We start from the raw sequence: 23,351 nt of genomic DNA, 5'->3' as shown, positions 1-23,351 counted from the left end.
CTTTTATTAATTCTAACTTCCCCACAGTGAGAGCAGACTACCTTAGGTGCAGACTCAGGCTCTGCATGGGCTCTGAGACCAATGGCCAGTCCTGGAGAACTACCTTTCTACCAGGCAAGGAGCTGTCTGTGTTGGCCCAAGAGTCTGAATTCTTGATCAACTTCCCCTCCTTCCAATGTGAAGGACAGCCGAGGCAGTCACTAGGGTATCTACGGTCTTAGACTCATGTATTAACCTCTAAAAGCTAACTCACCTCCAGGAGTGCACTGCTACCAACAGTTTTTAACTTCCAAGTCAACTTTCTATGCCTTGACGTGCAGGAGAACATGGAAACAGTTGGTGAATTTTCCTAAAGGGCAGAGTGCAGGGCTCACTCTGGATTCTTGCCTTTAAGTAGAAAAAGAAAAATGTTGAAGCTTATAGAAAAAGTAGCTGAGGTAAGAGAGGAGGAGGAGGAAGAAGAAGAGGAGGAGGAGGAGGAAGAAGAGAGAGACAGACACAGAGACAGAGACAGACGGACAGAGACATAGAGATAGACAGACACAGAGAAAGACAGAGAGACATACACAGAGAGATGGAGAGAGAGGAGAACAGTATCTGGAGGCAGGAGAGGAGAAGGTGTGTGTGTGTGTGTGTGTGTGTGTGTGGTGTGTGTGTGGTGTGTGTGTGGTGTGTGTGTGAGAGAGAGAGAGTGAGAGAGAGAGAGAAAGGGAGAGAGAGAGAGGGAGGGAGGGAGAGAGAAAGGAAGCAGGGTGGGTACTGGCTGGGCTCCTGACAGCAGAGCTTGTACCTTCAGGATTCCCAAGGTATGAACCCCCATGGGTTTAGTGTGCCCTGGGGAGGTCTGACTGGGAGCAGGAGAGATGGAAGGTGGTATTCACGTGCCTCTGCCTTGAACCTGCAGATCGGGTTCAAAGAAGTCGGGAGTCAGGCTAGGGAGGCATTTCAGCCAGTTCCCTGTCAGCTGGATGCTGAGTGCTGCAGGGCTGTTTGCTTTCAAGTTTCACCATACACACGCCTGCCTTGAGGGAGGGCAGAGAGTGGGGGATAGGAACCATCTAGGCCCCCAAGTCGAGGTGATTACCAGGTGTGTGAGAGAATTTTAAAAAGACTTAAGGGGCTGGTGAGACAGGACAGAGGGTAGCATGCTAGCCTTGCATGCTTCTTTCTGTCCCTGCCACCAGGAGCACGACCAGGACTGATCCCTGAACTCCGCTTTTATTTGGTGTGGCTCCCAAGTAAAAACAAACAAAACGGGGGCTGGAACGATAGCACAGTGGGTAGGGCATTTGCCTTGCACGCGACTGACCTGGGTTCAATTCCCAGCATCCCATATGGTGCCCTGAGCACTGCCAGGAGTGATTCTTGAGTGCAGACAGGAATAACCCCTGAGCATCACCGGGTGTGACCCAAAAGGCAAAAACAAAACAAAACAAAACCCAAAGAAACCCCCCAAAAAACCCAACAAACAAAAAAAACATGACTTACATTGTTGTTGGAGGTGGAGAGATGTGTGTGTCTGTGTGTGTGTGTGTGTGTGTGTGTGTGTGTATGTGTGCAGGAACCCTCACTTTTTTTCCTTCCTCTTCTCACCAATTGTTAGAAAGTGGTTGTTTAGTAATAGCAGGAGGCGCTGGCCAGCAGGCACTTGGAAATGGGGAGGAAGTCAGCTGAAAACTTCCCTTCATCTCCATTGCTCTTGGTGGTCCCCAGTGAGATCAATATAGGCCTGCTTAGGGAACTTTAGTTTTCATTCAATTTCTTAAGTTTTTGTTCGTGATTGGGTTTCAGTCATATAATGTTCCAACACCTGTCCTTTCACCAGTGTACATTTCCCACCAGCATTGTCCCCAGTTTCCCTCTTGTCTCCACCAACTTTATTTTTTATTTATTAATTTTTTTAAGCCACAACCAGTGGTGCTAGGAGCTTGGTCGGTGGTGTTTGGGGACCTTGTGGGGCCAGGGATGATCATACCCAACCCCCATCCCACTCACACCATTTCCACCCCACCCAAAGCTTTCTGCATGCAAAGCATGAGCTTAGAGGGTCAACTAGTTGTGTTGTCTGATTAGAGGAACTTCAAAAGTTTTGTGTAAAGATCTGGTTTCTAAGACAATAACTTGAAGTGATCATAACTGAGGAGGAAACTCACTAGGCTGGAATTTTCAGGAGGAGGTGTTTGGAGGCGTTATAGGAGACTCCATGAGATGGTCTGATTTCACAGGAAAGCATAGGATAAGGAAAGCACTGTAGCACTGTCCTATGCTACACCATGGGTAGCTTGCCAGACTCCGCTGTGTGGGCAGGATACTCTTGGTAGCTTGCCGGGCTCTCTAAGAGGGACGGAGGAATTGAACCTTGGTTGGCCCGTGCAAGGCAAATATCCTACCCACTGTGCTATTGCTCCAGCCCTAAGGAAAGCAGAGACTCACAATTCATGGGCTCAACTTAGTTGTCATGTCCCACAAAATGCTAAAAGTTAGAGCAATTTTCTAGACAGGCAGGAATTTCCAGGGAGGAATAGGCTATTACAGCACAGAAATTTCTATATATGTGGGGGTGATGGTGAATGGTAAAACTTTCCCACAGTTTTTGCAAATGTATTTAATTAGTGACACAAGGTATTCATCTAACTCACCAACGCCATCTACTCAAGTCCTACCCAAGTCAGGAATCAGCTAAGAGCAAGCACAGACTTTACATACAGCTACCTAGAAAGCAATGACTAAATACTACACATTCCTCCTCCAAGCTGCTGGTCTAATAACCAGTATAAAATTTAGTACCAATGATGGTTCTCTTACCTTATACTTGATATCATAATTCCTAGCATATTAATTCAATTATTATAGTATGCATTGTGGCATTTATAATGGTTGCAACCCGATATATCAGACAACCATAGAAACAAGATCTGAGGTGTAGGTTCAGTGAGACTTGGCCTTTGACATTAGCCTGGGGAAGTTGGGGCATCAGGGGATCTTAGGGCTAGTGACGGCTATCGCTAACAGAGAAGGGTATCTTTCGTCAGATCACAAAGCCTCTGAAGTTAATAGTGAATATTCCTAGTCCTGCCTAGGATGGATACCAACTCTTAGAGAAAAGCCCAGCAGACATAGAAGTAGATTTTCATGAGGACAAAATCTCCAGGAAAAGCCTTGCAGTGATGTGTGAAAAAATCCTTTGTAACCTCTTGATTCGATCATTAGGCAAATCATAAGGCATTTTTAAAATACTTGGCAATGTTGAAACTTGCCAGTAAAGAACTATCCATTATTAATATTAAAGTCTATTTCTTCCTGAGGTTGCTCTTTGTGAAAACTCTAAGAAATAATTGGTCTTATTTTTTCTTTTCTATTTTTTTTGCAATATTGAAAAACAGAAATTTTCTCTATAAAGAAATTGAAATCCACAGTGACATTTTATATTAATAATCAGGAACATGAGATAGAAAAAAAATCTTCCTTTTGATCAAACAAAACACTGAACTAACTATCTTTTCATGTTGTCCTGGCAGTGGTGATGGTGGCTGGGGTAGGGAAGGAGGAGGAGAGCACCAGATGATCACGGCAAGTAAAACTAGTGAAATAACTTGGTTTTCAGGGAACTCCTTGAATTTTATTTGTGGGAGGTAACTTTTCCTAGACTATCACCAAGATGTTTGCTTGATAAAGAAAATATAAGGCTAGGAGAGATGAAAAGTCCTTCAGCAATCATTAAGGAGAGAAAGTCCATGGAGAAACAAACTGATATTCACTCTAAGAACCACGAACCTAATGATATTAGTTCTAAACTATTTTTTGTTGGTATCCTATATTATTGACCAAATTTATTTAAAAACATACAGAAAGTACTGATGTATTGTGAGATGTAATTATATTCATACCCTCAGTCAGTTCATAATGGAAAGTCTGATATTCACCAACCTACTCAACCCTGAGCTTTCTTCCTGGTTCCCATGCCTAACTGAAGGATAAGAATTGCATTGACCAATCAGAAAGAGAGGGACAGACATAAAATGACTGCATTGATTTGTGGAATATAAAATAACATAATATGAGACTAAAACTCAAGGACAGTAGAAACAAAGTTCAGAAATATTACTCCATGGTTGATAGCCTGCCTCATGAGCTGGAGGAGAAGGCAGCTGGGGCAGAGAAGGGATCACTAAGACAATGATGGTTGGAGGGATGCTCAAAATGGGAGATGTGTGCTGAAAATGATAAAGAACCAAACATTATGGCCTCTTAGTATCTATATTTCAAACCATAATGCCCCAAAGTAGAGAGAGAGTAAGAAAGAAATTGTCTGCCACAGTGGCAGGGGGTGAGGTTGGGTGGGGGTGGTGGGAGGGATACTGGGGACACTGGTTGTGGAAAATGTACACTGGTGGAGGGATGGGAGTTCAATCACTTTATGACTAAAACTCAATCATGAAAGCTTTGTAACTGCATCTCATGGTGATTCAATAAAAAAAATTGGGGGAAAAAAAAGAATTGCATTGGCCATCATTTGCAAAGACAGGTAGACATGCCCACATTTCGCCCTATTCAACTCAGCTCAATGTCACCCAAAAGATCCAAAGCATGTTTTGTGGATGCAGCTCAGAAGAGACTGACTTATTGCAATTCCACAGCTTGGGAGTTATGCTGCTAGCCTTGCTGCTGAGAATGAGGGGCAGAGAAGGTGGCTGCCCCTCCCCAGGCCATGCAGAGCCATCTTCCATAGCTAGAGGACCCACCTGATCCTTCACTCTCTTTCTTAGAGCTGGAGGTGCCTGCCATGTCCCCAGATAATACACAGTGCATCTGTGTAGTAGTTGCTGGCCACTGCTTGCTCTGCAATTAGCGTCTGCAATTGACTAAAAGGGGCCGGAATCTCCAACCTTCCAGCAGTATCAGACTGAAAGAACAGCATGCAAAGGACAGCAACCAAGATGTGTGCAGTCATCTTCCTTGGCCCAGCCACCACAGTAGAGACTATCCATCTTGCTTTTCTCTTAAATTTCACCTCAGGCCCTCTATCTTCTTTCCATGTTAACTCTCCCCTCTCATTGGCTAAGAATAAAGCACTGCTGTCAATGTTTGTAGCACTCTGTCTTAGGTGCCTAGGAAGGACATGCACACTTGTCTTCTCCAACAAGGGGCGGGGGAGTTGTCTGCAATGTCAAAGGGGCAGTCACAGTCACAGTCACAGTCTTCCATTGCTCATTGATTTGCTCAAGCGGGCAACAGTAACGTTTCATTGTGAGTCTTATTGTTACTGTTTTTGGCATGTTGAATACACCACAGGTAGCTTGCCAGGCTCTGCTGTGTGGGCGAGATACTCTCGGTAGTTTGTGGGCTCTCCGAGAGGGGCAAAGTAATCGAACATGGGTCGGCTGTGTGCAAGGCCAACACCCTACCGCTGTGCTACCGCTCCAGCCCGTCAAAGGGGCATCAGAGAATTATTACAGGTATGTGGCTGCTTTAGAGCCCGATTGAGTAATTCACAGTGAAGATCTCCTTTCTCCTTTTCTGAGGGTTCTACTCAAAATTACCTGAACATTTATCATCCAGAAGGGAAATTAATTTTCATATGTATATATGATATACTATCTACATTCAAACCTACATGTCTGCCATTCTCTATTCTGTTTAAATAATAATAATAATAATAATAATAATAACAATAATCATCTATCTTTTCTATTGCTGCTATAACAAATTACCACAAACTTTTTGACTTAAAGCAATACAAATGTATCTTCTACTAGTTTTGGTGGTGAGATGTCCAGAATTCATCTTAGAGTGCTAATTCAAGGTGTAGGCCAGGTTTCTAAAGACTTCAGGGGTGCAGTTCCTTGCCTTTTCCAGCTCCGGACACCACCTACATTCTTTGGCTTATACTCCCTTTCCACCTTCAAAACCAGCTACCTAAGGCCAGGGATATAGCTCGCTTTCCTTGCACATCTGAAATTGTAGGTTCTATTCCTGGCACTGAAAAAAAGAAAAGAAAAGAAAGGTTATAGGAATGTAAAAATGAGCTTGTTCTAAGGACTAGTGCATATTGTTTGCATGCAGGAATCCTGGGTTCTATCACTGGCATCAAAAGGTTCCTTGAGCACCCCTTAGAGAAACCTTCTAACAACTTGTCAGGAGTAACCCCTGACCACAGCCAGATGTGACACCTCCCCCTCCTGCCTACCCCTCAAAAAAAAAAGCACCCTAAACCAAGCAAACAAAAAGCCTCAGCATCCTCCCTTCTTTCTGACCATTGTTTGTATTACCAACTCCCCTTTCCATCCTGATTCCCCAGTTCCTACCCCATCCTAAATCTCTGGAATTTAGAAGTGCTTTCATCTCGGAGAGTTAATGATTTTGTGTTCCCAAGTTCAGATCCATCAAGCGTTTAACTGGGATCGTCGTAAATGTGCTGATGTTAACCAGGATTCCTTCTGTTTAAAGTCATTTCTGAATCTCTTTTTCCTGGAAAATGCAATGTCGACTAGAGATTATTTATTATCTAAACATTTTATTAGACTGTTTTGCCAGGTTCTAGACTGGTGAAATAGATACAATCCTGGCCTTCAAGAATCCCTTGCTAGGTGGCATGAGGGAGGCAAGGAGCCAAGAAAACTGAGTTAAAAGACATCAAAGAAGTCCCAAATATAGCATGAGACTACCTCGAAGGGGCTCCAGACTGAGTATACTCCAAAGGTATACTTGGATTATACCTTTGAACTAAGTTACCCTTGAACTAAATAGGAAGTAGAGCTCTGAGCAGCACAGGGGCGGATAATGCATTGTGGTACTTCAGAACTGCAGATAATGATCTAAACTGGAGACTCAGGTGAAGGGACCCCAGAGTGGGGCTGCAGAGGTAAACAGGGGCCTTCAAGCTGAACCAAGAGGTTTGTACTCAACTTCTTTAATATGAACCAAAGGAATAGTTGATGGGATTTAGCAAGGTTTGACAAGATCCATTTGACCTTTCAAAAAATTAATCTCTAATAGATGAATGAATGAGATGAATGTAGATAATTCTACAGAAGGATGAATGATGAATGAAAGGAGAAGAAGGGATGAAGCTGGAGCAGCTGGATCAAGGAGGGAAATACCGAAAAATCTGAGGATCAACTAAAGGAGGCTGAATGGGTAAGGGGGTGATGGCTATTGAAACAGAACACCCAGAGAGTTCCAGCTTGTTAAACATCCAATCTATTCTGCTTGTGATGGTTACTATGAGGTAGCCCTATTGGACAGTGGAACTGTCCTTTAAGCTTATCCCAACTTGTCCGCGTTGGGGTAAACTGAAGAACTCTCCAATTTCCGTGACTGCCTGCCCTTTCTTGTAGTTTTCTGGAGGTTAAGACCTGTATCTCTCCTGTACCTCCTACAACTGTCCTCCCAGGCCCACCTGACTCACTTGAGACCCCATTTGCCAAGAGAGTGAAATCTGTGTCCCTCTCCTCTAGTTTCATCTCCTTCCTTCAAACAATGTCCAAGAGGTGAAGAAGTAACTGGTGGTGGTGGTGGTGGTGGTGTGTGTGTGTAGTGAAAAGTTGGATAGAGAGGGATATTAGGGTGAATATTCTACAATGAGAAAGCTTACCAAATTAAAGAGTGTCATTTAAAAAAGTTTTGGCTAATCTTTCTATCTCCTTGAAGATGTATGAGTCACCAGGTTCGGGGGAGGGGTAGGGAATGCCTTACCCTAAAATGCTTTTTAATGTTAATAATGATCATAAGGCAAATAAAGAGGCTCTTATTTTGGTGAGGGAACAAAGCTGTGCCAAGGATAGGTTTTAATCGCCAATTTGGGGATGAGAAGGAGGAGGAATAAACTGTTTTTTTGACCTGTCTCAGACTTGAGGTTAGAAGTCTGCCTGATTTTAGAGACCCAAGACTCCTAAGCAGCTGGACTCAGGGATCAGTGAATGGTGGAGAGGTTCTGATGCTTGAGCTAGGTTAGTAGTGGTTGAGGTCTGCTGGGAGTAAAATGAGCCTCAAGGGTCGGAATGATAGTGCAGTGGGTAGGGCTCTTGCCTTGCGCAGTCAACCCGGGTTCAATTTCTCATAAGAAATCGAGCCCCCACAGGAATAATCCCTGAGCACAGCTAGGTGTAGCCCCAAAATCAAGAAAGGAAAAGAAAAGACAAAGTGAGTTTCAGTCGAGCCCTTCCCTGGAACAAGTTCTGGAGTGTCCATCTTTATGTGTAAACTATGAGAGCCCAACTACAATCACTGAGCCTGCATCTAGCTCCATCACTGCAGCAATCCTAGTGGGAAAATGTCCTCATTGGGCTTCACGTCATTACCTGGTCACATTCCCCAGGTTCCATCTAAGGCTTAGAAATCCCAGTTCCCCAATGAAGACTTACCAGCTAGATGGAAAGGAAGAAGAAAGGGAATCTGTTTCTCCTGTCTTCCTCTATGCTTAGCTTTTGAGAACCCTACAAGGCAGATGCATACAGGGAGACCTGGCCATAGCAAGGTCCTGCACTGGTGGTGGGTGCAGAGGTGGGGGTAGGGGGAGTTGAGCAGTAGAATAGAGGTTGAGGTTGAAACAAGGCTCATTGGCAAGATGCTTCTCTTGTGGCTGTGGCCTCCTTTTTGGTGAGGTAAGGTAAAACAGATCATTAGTGAGGGATGGAGTGATAGTGCAGTGGGTAGGGCTCTTGCCTTGCTTGTAGCTGACCCAGGTTTAATCTCTGGCATCCCATATGGTCCCCTGAATCCCACCAGGAATGATCCCTGAGCACAGAGTCAGGAGAAAGCCCTGAACACAGCCAGGTATGCCCTCCAAACCAAACATAAATAAATAAAATAAAAGACAAATAATGAGAACACAGTGCACCTCAGATGGGATCACTGTGCTAAGGTCCATGTCACTAGACTGAGACTTAATACCTAAGCTAATTGCCTCTCCAGCCTCTCCCAGAAATGCAATCTTTAAGCAGGCAATCTGGAATTTCCTGGTCAACTCAAGAGAGGTAATCTTCTGTAGACATCATCCTTCCATGAAAGGAAAATGGCTGGTCTACAATGACCCTCTCTCTTTCTCTTCATGTCAATTTCTTTTTCTTATCACCCCTTTCTATTGATTCACCGTGAAGTACAGTAACAGAGCTTTCATGTTTGAGTTCCGATCATATAATCATCAAACACCCATCCCTTCACCAATGCATGTTTTCTACCATCAAAGTCCCTAGTATCCATCCCCCCACTCCACACCTACCCCTGCCTGTGTGGCAGACAATTTGCACAATACTCTCTTTCTTTACTTTGGTTATCTTCGATATTTAAGCCTAGTCCCACCACTACTCATACCTACCAAAAATGCAATGCTAGACAATGTGTTTTGTATTGCTTGTTATGTATGCTATATAATGTTGCTCTAGGAATTCTAAAATTTTAATAATTAGGGTCTGGAGAGATCACTGATGCAAGTTGCTCGGATCCAAGATTCGTTTGTATGTCTCTGGATCATGGCCATGTGGGAGCTTAAGTAGACGGTGGCCGTGTGTGGGTGTCATCTCAGAGTCCCATCGGGGCCGGGGAGGGGAAAGGAGAAGGACCGACTTCCCCGGTCCCGTGAAGCCTGGCATTTCCCACCACTGCCACTGCCACCCATACTTGGAGCATTTCGCTGAGTTTTAGAAAATGGTGGCTGCTGGGATTCCTAGAGGGCAGGCGGAGGGACGGCACGTGCCCCCAACTGGACTGGTCCGGCGAAAATGGCCTATTGTAAAGTCCAGAGCCATCTCTGCAACAAGTTGCTTGGGTCCAAGATTCGTTTGTGTGTCTCTCAGGCCAGTTTCTCTAAAATAAGTCTTCCACACCATGCAGTTTTGTGAGCACTTTGCTTTCTATTAGATGAGATGCTCTCTGAGTCATTGATCATTCAATAAAGCCAATCAGATCGTCACACTTGCTTGGTTGAATGTGTTAACAAAGATAAATGAAGAGGGACACATTATTTTATGAAATTTGTAAATACCCATTAGGATGTATACCCCCTCCCCCCAATGATGTATGTTTTGAGGTATATTTTGAGCTCTAGTTCTCTTCATAGTATGACTTATATGACTTTAAATGTCATCAAGGATGCTTTGAGACCCCAGGTCCTATAAAAAGGCAATATCCGTGCTAATAAAGGCTCAATGATATTATAGTCAGGATTTGAGAGATGGTACTGAGGTTAAGGTATTTTCTTTACAGGTAGCCAGCCCTGGTTGGAATTCTCAGCATAGCATATCATCCTCTGAGCAAGGATTAATCCTGAACACTGAGCCAAGAATAGCTCCTGAGCACTGCTGGCTATAACGTAATTCAAGAAAGAAAAATTAAAAAAGGTTTTAAAGAACAATAACAAAATGCTTACCATTAGATGAAAAACAGACCACCAAAGAAATAAGTACAGCCAACATGAAACTTGGGCTGCACGTTCAATCCCTGGCATTGCACATGGTCCTCCATGTATCACCAGGAGTGATCCCTGATCACAGAGCCAGGAGTAACCCTGAACATCACTGAAATTGGTCTAAGCCGAACCAAACAAAAAAGGGTGATACACATAAAAATGTTTCAGCATAGACTCCAACGGTTGTTATCCTCAGCTCACTTTGTGTGTTGGGAGGTCGGGGAAGAAGGAGCAGAGCGGATGGATCTATTGTTGTAAGGAGACTTGGTGACATCACCATTGCCTCCGTGAATGCTGCACAACCAGAGCATGGGCTTGAAATTGGGTTAATAGAAACTTATTTCTGGGACCAGTCTACATTTGCACAAAGAACTGGGAAGTTGGTATATATCTCAGGAGAAGTCAATAAATATCTAAGTCGTGCTAAGTTAAAGTGGACTTCCTGAAGACCACCTTAGGCTGGTCTGATTTCTAGCCTCACCTGCCTGATTATTCTTTGTTTTCTTTGTAGTCCTGACTAATCTCTCATTCTAAGGTTTATTTCATGACTGTCTTCCTCTTTAAATAATAGAGTCCATGAGGGTAAAGGCAACATATATTCTCGTGATCACTGTCACTGTCATCCCGTTGCTCATTGATTTGCTTGAGCAGGCACCAGTAATGTCTCTCATTGTGAGATTTATTGTTACTGTTTTTGGCATATCGAGTACACCACGGGTAGCTTGCCAGGCTCTGCTGTGCGGGGGAAATACTCTCGGTAGCTTGCCGGGCTCTCCAAGAGGTGTGGAGGAATTGAACACAGGTTGGCCGTGTGCAAGGCGAACACCCTACCGCTGTGCTAATGCTCCAGTCCATTCTCATGGTAGTTGTAAAATACTGTTAAATTTCCCACTGTGTCATTTTTATTGAGGTAACATTGATTTATTATAGTGTAGATATTTACATGATGTAGTGGTTTTATATATATATATTCTTATGTAGTCTATAACTAGTATTAGTTTTACTTCTTTCTTTTCTAATTTGGGCATTTTGTTTAGTTGCTTTTTGTTTTATTAACTATACCCAGAAGTGGTCAAGGGCTACACCCAGCTCTGTGCCTGGGAAGGATATGCACTACTGGTAATTGAACCTGACCTCCTGCATGCAAAGCATGTGCTGCATCCCAAACTATTCTTTTCCAGGTTGGCTATCTTTTCTTTTTGTCTTTTCCCCTCCTAATTGTTGTGGCTAGTTGAATACTCTGCGCAGTGGTGAGAGTGGGCATCCTTGTCTTCTGCCTAATTTAATTTTACTAAGAATTTTTTAAAAATTGTTTGTATTGCAGGTCAAACCTGGTGGTGTTCAGGGATCACTCCTATCTGGTGGTACTCAGGGGACCATATGGGGTGCCAGGCATTGATCCCAGGCCAATGACATACAAGGGAAGTTCTTTACCACTGTGTTATCTCTCTGGATCCCTTCTTCCTGAATTGAGGAGAAAAAACTAGATTTTTTTGTTTTGTTTTTGGGCTTTAATTTTTTACTATTTATAATGATGTTAGCTATTTTATATATGACCTTTATTTTCCTTTTTTGGGGGGGCCATACCCTGCAATGCACAGGGGTCTCTCCTGGCTCTGCACTCAGGAATTATCCCTGGTGGTGCTCAGGGGACCATATGGGATGCTGGGAATGGAACCTGGGTCAGCCACGTCAAGGCAAACGCCCTACTTGCTGTGCTATCGCTTCAGCCCCTATATATAACTTTTATTAAATTGAAGTATGATTGAAGTATAATCCTTTTGTTGATTGTTTATCATAAATGGATGATGAATCTTGTTAGAACTTTCTCTGCGCCATTGATATAATCATATCCATCTTAATCACTTTTAATTTGCACATTTCTAAGGGTGCAGTTAAGTAGTGTTAATTACATTTGTATTGTTATGAAACAGATTTCTAGCACTGTCATAGAAGTTATGCTCTAGTCTCAGTAAACAATAATGCCTCTTTTTATACTCTGTTTTCTGTATCAATAAATTTGACTGCTTTATGTGCCTCATACAAAAGGAATCATACAGTGTTTGTCCTTTTATGACTGGTTTATTTCACTTAGCACAATTTCTTCAAAGTTCATCCATGTTGCAGTATATGCAAATTTTCCTGGCATTTTAAGGCTGAATAAATTCATTGTGTATGCATGTGATGTTTTACATGTCACTTATCTGATGATGAGCAACTATGTTGTCTCTGCTTCTTGGCTATTGTGAATAATACTGCCATAAATATGGGTGTGCCTGTGTCTTTTTGAAATTTTACTTTAAATTCTTCTATATATTTACTGACCTCCACTGCCCAGATGCTGCCACGCTCCAGACTGTTTTCCACACACTCGGGCCGAGTCTCATGCATAAGTGAACATATTCCTGGACTGACAACACAACACAACACACTCCCTACCCATTTTCCATAAAATCATAGAGGGAAATATATATATACATATGTGTATATATATATATTTATGCCTCTTGGAGAACTCAGCAAGCTACCAAGAGTATCCCTCCCGCATAGCAGAGCCTGGCAAGCTCCCCATGGCGTATTCAATATGCCAAAAACCATAACAATAACAGGTCTTATTTCCCTGACCCTGAAAGAGCCTCCAATCGTTAGGAAAGACGAGTAAGGAAAGGTGGCTAAAATCTCAGGGCTGGAAAGAATAGTAGAAATAAGTACCAGGAGGTTGTCTCCATGGCTTGGAGGCTGGTCTCTCATTCTGGGTAACTCAGGGAAGGGACCACCAAGTAAAATGTGGTTGGAGGTCATGTGGGGGAAGGGTGATGTGGGCCGAATACAGACTAGAGACTGAACACAATGGCCACTCAACACCTTTATTGCAAACCACAACACCTAATCAGAGAGAGAGAACAAAAGGGAATACCCTGCCATAGTGGCAGGGTGGGATGGGGGGAGACGGGACTGGGGAGGGGAGGAGGGATGTTGGGTTTACTGGTGGTGGAGGGATGGGTTATCTAACTTTGTATGGGGGAAACATGAGCACAAAGATGTATGGATCTGTAACTGTACCCTCACGATGACACTCTAATTAAAAATAAACTAAAAAAAAAAAGAACCAAAAAAAAATCTCAGGGCTGGGATGAATGAGACGTTACTGGCGCCCGCTCAAGTAAATCAATGAACAACGGGATACAGTGATACAGCGATATATATATATATATATATATATATATATATATATATATATATATATAACTGCAGGATAAATATTTACCCAGAAACTGCAGGATTAATTAGTAGTTCTATTATTTCCTATAGGGGTCACCTCCAGTGCAGTTAGAAAGAGGGTGGGGGACTTGTATACGTGATGATCAGCTGTGACGGTCTGATGGCTTGATGCTCATGCCTGGGATGCCGCCAGGAACACACCTGGTGATGCTTAGGGGCCAGGAAGTATCAAGGATCAAACTCAGGGCCTCATACATGCCAGGCATGTGCTCTACCGATTGAGTGATTTCTCTCACCTAGTAATTACTTTTTGTGTGTATGAGTTTGGGTGCTCAGGGCTTACTGCTGGCTCTATATTCAGGGGCCTTGGCAGTGCTCAGGGAAACATATGTAGTTTGGGGGATCCAGCCAGGGTAGACCATGTGAAAGGCAAGTGACCGGATCCCTTTGCTATCTTTCCACCTCTTTCCCATAGCAGCTTTAATTTTTACAACTATTATACTGCTTTCTAAATATAATTTTTTGGAGAAGGGCACTGGATTGGACCACACCTGGCAATGTCCAGGACTCACTATTGACTCCGGGCTTACGGATCACTCCTGCAGATGCTAAGGAGAAAATATGTGGTACCAGGGATCAGTTGAATGAAAGGCAAGCGCCTTATCCCTTCTTCTCTCTTTCTGGCCCCAAACAAGATTCTAGTTGGGAGTGGGGAATTGGACCACATCCGCCAGTGCTCTGGGCTCACTCCTAGCTCTGCATGCAGGGATCATTTCTGGTGGTCCCTGGGGATATCAGATGTGGTTCCAGGGATATACAAGGGTTGGTCGCATGCAAGAAAGTGACTTAACCACTTTACTATCTCTAGCACAATGTCCATTTTTATTACTAATAAATACCCTGTAGTATTTATTGGTAATAAAACATAGTGCTTGTACATAAAGTCGACTTTCAAATATATTTTATTTTTTATTTGTTTGGGGGCCACACCTGGTGGTACTCAGGGGTTATCCTGACTCTGCACTCAGGGATCACTCCTGGTGAGCGTAGCTGACCATATGGGAGGTCAGGGATCGAACCTGGGATGTCTGTGTGCAAGGCAAACACCCTACTTGCCATAGTATCACTCCAGTCTCAGACCTAAGTTTGTTTCTTTTTGTTTTTTGGGGTTTTTTTGGGTTTTTTTTAATGCTTTTTGGGTCACACCTAGTGATGCACAGGGATTACTCCTGGCTCATGCACTCAGGAATCACTCCTGGCGGTGCTCAGGGATGCTGGGAATCGAACCCGGGTCGACTGCGTACAAGGCAAACGCCCTACCGGCTGTGCTATCGCTCCAGCCCCCCAAACCTAAGTTTTTAAAGGGAAAATAGAAGTAACTAAATGGGACTATCCAGAAGTGAAAGTGGGAAGCTGTAACCCAGGCCACAGCTGACTAGAGATAGAAGGCAGGAGCGAGGTTAATGTTTGGTAGAATCAATCTCTGGCATAGTTTGCAAGTGAAGTCATCTGTGTTGGGATATTCCTGACATGGCCTCTCCAGTAAGTCCTAGTTATGGTTATTGGAACTGCTATTGGAGCAGTCTGGAGGCTTTGGGCCAAGAAGGCTGGGATTTCTCTTTTCTCTTTACAACCACCGGGGGGTGATGAGAGGGTAAGAGTGGACTCCACAGTAGCCAGTATAGCATGAAGGGTCCCTGGACTCTGTTTCCATCTATATTTCACAAGTGCTTCAGGAAAGAATGTTATTGGGGAAAGAACTTGAGAAGTCCCTGTCACAGAATTTGTGTGGAAGCTTTTCATGTTCCTTTAGCTGTTGGAGACAATAAGGAATGTGCCTGGCACAAAAGATGATGCTGTGGAGCTTGCCAGTATCAGAGACTTCTGGGATCTCCATGCTTTGCTCAAGTGGTAGTCTCTGCAGGAAGGAGCAGAAGCAGAGAGTTGTTCTCCTGCTTCCATGGACTCAGGCTGACCCACTTAGAAACCCTAGCCCTTTACAAGGCCCAGAGAGACTCACAGGGGGGTGAGGATGTCTTTAAGCCACATCTACATCCATGGACAAGAGAGAGAAAAATATGCTCTTATTTTGTCCTCTCTTGGAGGAAACAGCAAACTTCCTCATTATAAGACAAGGCAGTACTGTCCATGTGCTTGCCTCAAGGCATTGTGAATGTAGCTGAGCAGCATTCTGCCTCTTGCTTGGCAGTCTCCACTTCAGCACAGCTACTGAGTGGCCAGCGGTTCTTCCACCGTGGCTAGTCCATGCAGAATTAGGCCCAAGGTGGAGCCAGTCATCCTCCAAGGTACCCTCTGCACAAACATCTATGTTGGAAAATCCCCTCAGTGTCAACAAAACACAACAGAACAGTTCACACAGCACAGCTGACAGAAATATCTTGCTAGGCCAGACTGCTGTTTCTGTTAAGACAGTACCACCCACAACTGTAAGCACCAGCTTATTTCTCTTAAAAAGAGAGGGTTGTTATCATGAACACCAGGGCTAATTAGGATGGCCAAAGCCTGCAGTCAGGGAGTGCCTGGAGGTTCCACACCTCAGCCTATTAAAATAGGAGAGTGCTAGGATTTGGGAATAACCTTTCTTTCCTCTGTCCTCAAGGCTAAGGCTCCTTGACTCAGCTCCCACAAAGGAAAAATAAGCCAGGCCCGGGATCCTGTGAAACCCAGAGAGTTCTCATTTCCAGATCCTGCCCCCATCTGTCTCCCTGTCTTTCTAACAAAGCGTTTTGTGGACCTTTAGAAGCTGATTTAAATGTCTCAGCTTCACACTGGAGATAGGCTTAAAGTTTCCAATTTTAAAAAGTTGAAAGAGAAACCAAGAAATCAGTAAAGCAAAGAAGCTTAAACAAGAGGTCAGAAAAGGATTTAAGATCTGAAATTGCATTCAAATTTAATTCCACTTTCATTAAGAGCTATGTCAGGCAATTCAGAACACTCAGGATAAGAAGTGGAGTTAAATATGATCTGCGTGGCAATAGATAAGAATATAGTACACTAAAAGGATATCAGTAAAAATTGTCAAATGATGAACTAAGGTCATTCCTTCATGCTAAGAAAGAAGAAACATCCAATATGTATTGGGAGGGGCTGGCTGCTAGGCGAGAAAAATCCATTTTCTCAAAGGACTCAAAATTTTTTTTTAATTTATTTTATTGAATCACCATGTGGAAAGTTACAAAGTCCTCAGGCTTATGTTTCAATTATACAATGCTCAAACACCCGTCCTTTCACCAGTGCCCATATTCCACCACCAAAAAACCCCAGTATACTTTCCACCCCCCAACCCCGCACCCCCACCTGCATAACTGATAAATTTCACTTCATTTTCTCTTTACCTTGATTACATTCCATATTTCAACACAAAATTCACTATTGTTGTTGGAGTTTCAACACACAACTCACTATTGTTGTTGGAGTTTACCCCCAAAAATACGGCCATACTGACAAGGAAACATTTGATAATTAGTTTTCCATTGATGATAATGAAGAGATATGAAGTCAGTTTAGGATTTCTGTATTTTAGTAATTAAGTCCAGGGAGATTTATGTTGGAAATTTCATCATTTCCCTTCCTGGGGCAGCATGGGGCTGAGGCTTAGTTCACAGTCAAAGGACTCAATTTTTTTCATAACCTTTTCCTCTCCCTTTTCTCTATTGCCTACTATCTTCCTTTTCTTTCTTCTTGGAGGGTCATACAATTGCATCCCTAGTATCACTGATGGAGATGGAGCACAGGGTTAAAAGGGTTGCTGACTTGTGTCCTAAGGAAAGAGAACTTCCTTGCACTATTCAGCTGACTTGCTCCCCCGTCTTCTACTGTCTTTGTCCCCAAGAGGACAAAATAACTGTAATCATTGTCAGATTACTATAGAAATAAAGCTAAATCCCTGTCAGAAATAGTCCAACTATTGGAAGAATATTTAGACGATTTGGGTCTAATGATTTGTTTTTTTTCTAATGATTTGGTTTTTATTTTCTCCACTCTGTGGGTGAATATGGCCAATTGCCTGCATCTGTCTGGTCTGTTAGCTTATTATCTTCTCAAATATCTGTATTATTTTTATATTAATCTATTCTTTCAAATGTTGCATTTTCAATTCTAAAGATTTGATTTGCCCAAATGTACCTTTATCTCGGTGTCTTGTACCCTGAATATCTTTTAGCCTTAGAAATATCTTTTTATTTGCAATCTAATCAAATTTTTCTGAACTTCAGTTGTCTAGATTATAAAACGGGGTTTGATACTAAATGACTTCTAAGGTGACTTCCAGTTCTGACATTCTATTAATATCCTGAGATTAACTTTCTTCTTATAGACATTGTTGGCAAGTTTTCTATTTCTCATTAATAAAAGTGGCCCTGAAGCATTACAGTGAATAAAGAGTGAATTGTAAAGTCCACCTTCCTTATGTCTGAAAGGTTTTAAAAGGTAACACCTTTTTCCCCCCATATGTTTCTTTCCTATATTAACATAGAGAGTGAATTGACTAACTGTATGAACACAGATCAAGAAAAATATCCATCTGAGGTTGGTTTCAGAATTAAAATATTTTATGGCGATTCACTGAAGAATTCTGTAAAAGGCTGGGGAGAAGAAGTAAACAAAAAACCTCTCATTGTCTCAAATAATTTTTTATTTGATTCTTGTAGTACTTAAAATAGAGAGAATAATAGTTTTTCTATACTATTTACCACTAGAGTATCAAAGAGGGCTGGAAGAAAGGTATAAAGGTTTGTACAGCGGGTAGGGTGTTTGGCTTGCACGTGGCCAACTGGGTTTGATTCCTCCGTTCCCTCTCAGAGAGCCTGACAAGTCACCGAGAGTATCCCGCCCACATGGAAGAGCCTGGCAAGCTACCCGGGGTGTACTCGATATGCAAAAAACAGTAACAATGAGTCTCACAATGGATATGTTACTGGTGCCCGCTCTAACAAATCGATGAGCAACGGAATGACAGTGCTACATTGCTACAGTATTTCTTTTTATCTAAAATTGCCCATAACGTGGAGAGTATCACATCAAGTGAAATGAGTCAGAAAGAGAGGGAAGGACACAGGATGAATGCACTCATTTGTGGAATATAAAATAACATAATATAAGACTGACACCCAAGGACAGTAGAGACAAGGGCCATGAAGATTGGAAGGAAGGAAGCCTGTCTTATGAGCTGAGAGAGAACGCAGCTGGGATAGAGAAGGGATCACTAAGTCAGTGATTGGAGGGATGGCTTGGGATGGGAAATGTGTGCTGAAAGTAGGTAAAGGACCAAATGTTATGAACTCTCAGTAACTGTTTTGCAAACCATAATGCCCCAAAGTAGAGAGAGAGTAAGAAGGAAATTGTCTGCCATAGAGGCAGGGCGTGGGGTTGGATGGGGGTGGCATGAGGGATACTGGGAACACTGGTGGTGGAAAATGTGCACTGGTGGAGAGATGAGTGTTCAATCATTTTATGACTAAAACTCAATCATGAAAGCTTTGTAACTGTATCTCACAGTGATTCAATTAAAAAAAAAATAAAATTGCCCGTAAATGTCAGAAGAATGTAAAAAGGGTGCTGGACATGAACTGGAAGAGGTAGAAAATGGAAGAAGCACTCAGAATTTTTTTTTAGAAAGGGCAAAAAAGTAATCAACCAGTTTGTATTTCAAGGTGCTTCACAAGCATCTTTCAAATTCTGCTCCTATATTGTCATATATTCAAGTAGAGGGCACCTTGAGAGTCAATCTTCCCAGATCCCGGTTTCTGTCTGCTAAATTGATAGAGAATACTATGGGGAGAAGCAGTAGCTTCTCAGGCCAGTGGCAAGGAGTCAATTAAAATTAATATTTAGTTTACTTTAAAGTGTAGTGACTCTCCTCTCCCTACCTTCCCCATCTGATTAATTGAAGTCATGAAACTTTTATGTTTGTTTAGACTTTTAGGAATAATAAACTTGAATGAGTATAATTTATATATACTTAACTCGTATCAATATAATTTGGTATATATTTCTTGTCTTTTGTTTTTATTGGGGGTGTGGGCATTTGGATAATTCCTAGCTATAGTCAAAGGCTTATTCCTTGCTCAGGGATCATTCCTGGCAGTACTTATATGGAGTTCTGGGAATTAAATCAGGGTGGGCCTTGTGCAAGGCAAGTGACTTAATCCCTATATTATCTCTCCAACCACTGATATATTTTTGTTTCAAAGGTCAATAGATATGGGGCTGGAATGATAGTACAGCGGTAGGGTATTTGCCTTGCATGTGGCCGTGCCCATCAGGAGTGATCCCTGAGCATAGAACCAGGAGTAAGGTCTGAGCACGAGGGATGTGGTCCAACTGTCCCCCCCCCAAATAAGTTGATAAATGTAATATTTTATCTTTTCCCATAATATTCTAGAAAAATATGGAAAGTAATGTCAAGTTCTTTTTTTAATTGTTGGTTTTTAGGGGGAGACTTGGTTAATTTTCAATTTCTTCTGTCCTTACTGCAAAAAACCTTCTTGCTCTAAAAAGCACTATTGCCACATAGACTCTGTGAAACTTGGAAGTTCTGTATGTGAGCCACATACATGTATTCCACATTATTTTATTCCTCTTGTTTTTTTTTTTTTTTTACCCGCAAAGCTTTTAGATCTGTTATTTTCCTTGGAAAGTCCCTCATCAAGAAAATGATGGTTGGAGGAATTGGTTGGGATGGGAGATGTGTGCTGAAAACAGATAAAGGACCAAACATGATGGCCTCTCAGTATCTGTATTGCAAACTATAACGCCCCAAAGTAGAGAGAAGGTATGGGGAATATTGTCTGCCATGGAGGTAGGGGGAGGGTGGGAAAGAGGGTGCGTATACTGGGGATACTGGTGGTGGGGAATGTGCTCTGGTGGAGGGATGGGTGTTTGATCATTGTGTGATTGTAATTCAAACATGAAAGCTTGCAACTATATGTCATGGTAACTCAATAAAATTAAAAAAATTAAAAACAAAACAAAAATTAAAAATCTCTCATCTTCTTTTTTCTTTATTGTTTTGTTTTTTCTTTGAACACTCATTTCGGCCTCACTTTTTCATATCATCTAGAAAATCCATTCTACATTTCCTTTAGATAGTGTAATCATGCTAAAAGCACAACTTTGATACTGTCTCTCTTTTGTGCAGGAGCCTTCAATGATTCCTCATTGCCTACTACATTGAGCACAGTCTTCATGGCTCTCCTAGGAGCATCCAAGATATTCCAAGCTGGCTGCACAGATAAACCACATACATGGGGGACAATGGCATGAGACCCAAAAGTTACCTGATAGGATAGGGTGGAGAAGAAAGCAGGTTGGAAGGAGGGGCCATGATTGGAGAAAAGCTGGGGAACACTGGTCTGTTGGATGTGCAATCAGGCCTGAAGGCCCTGGTGCTTCCAGTTATACCCTGCACTCTGCTGCTGACCTTCATCCCAGTCACCCAGGTCTTGCTCGAGGACTTGGGCAGTGCTGTGTTTACATATTCTTTAGTGTGTCATTGCTGCCATCGCTCTCTGAAGGAAAGACTGCTCACTGTTTGATCCTTAAGTCAAACACTACCTACATTATCTTTACCTCATTGCTACTGTGCAAATTGATATGTGCCATTTTTAATCCCTATGATTCTTTGTACCATGTCTAGAACACAGATGATTACCTTTTCTCTTGGTGAGTCATGTTTGTGCCTGATTTTCTATGCTACATTGTAAGCTTTTTATCTTTATTTTTTATTGAGTCACTGTGAGATACACAGCTCCAGTTTTATTTTTGTATCCCCCTAAGTACCTTGACTATAATTTAATGATACACAGGAAGTACTATGTGTAGAGAGGATAAATAGCACCTCAAGACCCACCTGTAGGCAAGCAGAAGGCATCTGCCTTGTCAAGAGAAAGGTTTGTTTTCTATAGCTTAAGTAGTAAAATGAGTAAGAAAAGTGACAATGCAATAACATGGAACCCATTGATCTGTTGTCTTCTAAAATCATTGAAAGGAGTCAGGGATGCAGGTCAAGTGATAGACTTGAAATGTGAGTGCAAATGTGAGTTCCTGGGGTCAATGCCTGGTACCTGGTTGCTCCTAGCTCTGCCAAGGGTGGCCAGCACTGCAGGGTGTAGCAACCAAACTACCTGGAGTGCCTCCCCCCCCCAAAATCAATAAGATAAGAAAATATTGATTCATTGAATATTTAAGTAAAATTCACCAACTCAACTGGGTAATAATCTGTATTTGAATATTAGCATATCATTTGTAATTAAGTGCCTTTTGATAGAGTCATATACACATGTGCAAATCCTGTTCCTGTTTCTTACTGGTATGGAAATCTAAGAATTTTTTTCTTTTTGGGTCACACCTGGCGGTGAACATGGCTTACTCCTGGCTTATGCACTCAGGAATTACTCCTGGTGGTGCTCAGGGGACCATATGGGATGCTGAGAATCCAACCCGGGTTGGCCGCATGCAAGGCTAACGCCCTACCCACTGTGGTATTACTCTGTCCCCTGAAATCTAAGAACTTCTTAAAGATCCTCCTGTAAAATGAAGATGAAAAGTAGTCATGACTGAAGGTATTATAAAGATCAAGTAAGATTATGTGTTAAAATGATTAGCATACAGTGCTCGCTTCGGCAGCACATATACTAAAATTGGAACGATACAGAGAAGATTAGCATGGCCCCTGCGCAAGGATGACACGCAAATTCGTGAAGCGTTCCATATTTTTACAACATCTGCACATGTATGTTCATCGCAGCACTGTTTACAATAGCCAGAATCTGGAAAAAACCCGAATGCCCCAGAACGGATGACTGGTTGAGGAAACTTTGGTACATCTATACAATGGAATACTATGCAGCTGTTAGAAAAAAGGAGGTCAAGAATTTTGTAGTCAAGTGGATGGGCATGAAAAGTTTCATGCTGAGTGAAATGAGTCAGAAAGAGAGAGACAGACATAGAAAGATTGCACTCATCTATGGTATATAGAATAACAGAGTGGGAGACTAACACCCAAGAACTGTAGAAATAAGTACCAGGAGGTTGACTCCATGGCTTCGAGGCTGGCCTCACGTTCCAGGGAAAGGTCAACTCAGAGAAGCGATCACCAACTACATTGTAGTCGAAGGCCATGTGGGGGAAGGGAGTTGCGGGCTGAATGAGGGCTAGAGACTGAGCACAGCGGCCACTCAACACCTTTATTGCAAACCACAACAGCTAATTAGAGAGAGAGAACAGAAGGGAATGCCTTGCCACAGTGGCAGGGTGGGGTGGGGGGGAGATGGGATTGGGGAGGGTGGGAGGGACACTGGGTTTACGGGTGGTGGAGAATGGGCACTGGTGAAGGGATGGGTTCCAAACTTTGTATGAGGGAAGTATAAGCACAAAAGTGTATAAATCTGTAACTGTACCCTCACGGTGATTCTCTAATTAAGAATAAATAAATTAAAAAAAATGATTAGCATACAGAGTCTGGTATACAGTTCGTGTTCAGGAAATAGTTGTGATTACTAAGCTAAATCATAAGTTATTTCTACTGTGCTGCTTAGCCACTATGATGCTTAGAACTTGAAATCATCACAAGTTCTGAACTGCAAGTAGTTAAGCACAACCTAAGAGGGTTCTGAGACTCAGTGTAGAACGAAAAGCAAAAAATCTCATTATTGATTCTTTCCTGTTGTTGAAATTATATTTTATATATGTTGGGTTAAATAAA

At 42.4% G+C, this 23,351-nt stretch overlaps 1 non-coding gene across 1 annotated transcript; it reads left to right on the top strand.

Annotated features, from left to right (window-relative positions):
• The first annotated feature begins 22,257 nt into the window (after positions 1 to 22,257).
• On the top strand, positions 22,258 to 22,364 carry LOC129404502 (U6 spliceosomal RNA). The gene has a single exon (XR_008629900.1). It is a non-coding gene; the product is annotated as a U6 spliceosomal RNA (small nuclear RNA).
• The last annotated feature ends 987 nt before the right edge of the window (positions 22,365 to 23,351 follow it).

This window comes from Sorex araneus, chromosome 4, assembly GCF_027595985.1.
Source record: "Sorex araneus isolate mSorAra2 chromosome 4, mSorAra2.pri, whole genome shotgun sequence".
Classification (NCBI taxonomy): Eukaryota; Metazoa; Chordata; class Mammalia; order Eulipotyphla; family Soricidae; genus Sorex; species Sorex araneus.
The sequence above is the reverse complement of the archived record's forward strand: the minus strand, read 5'-3'. Positions and strand labels throughout refer to the sequence as shown.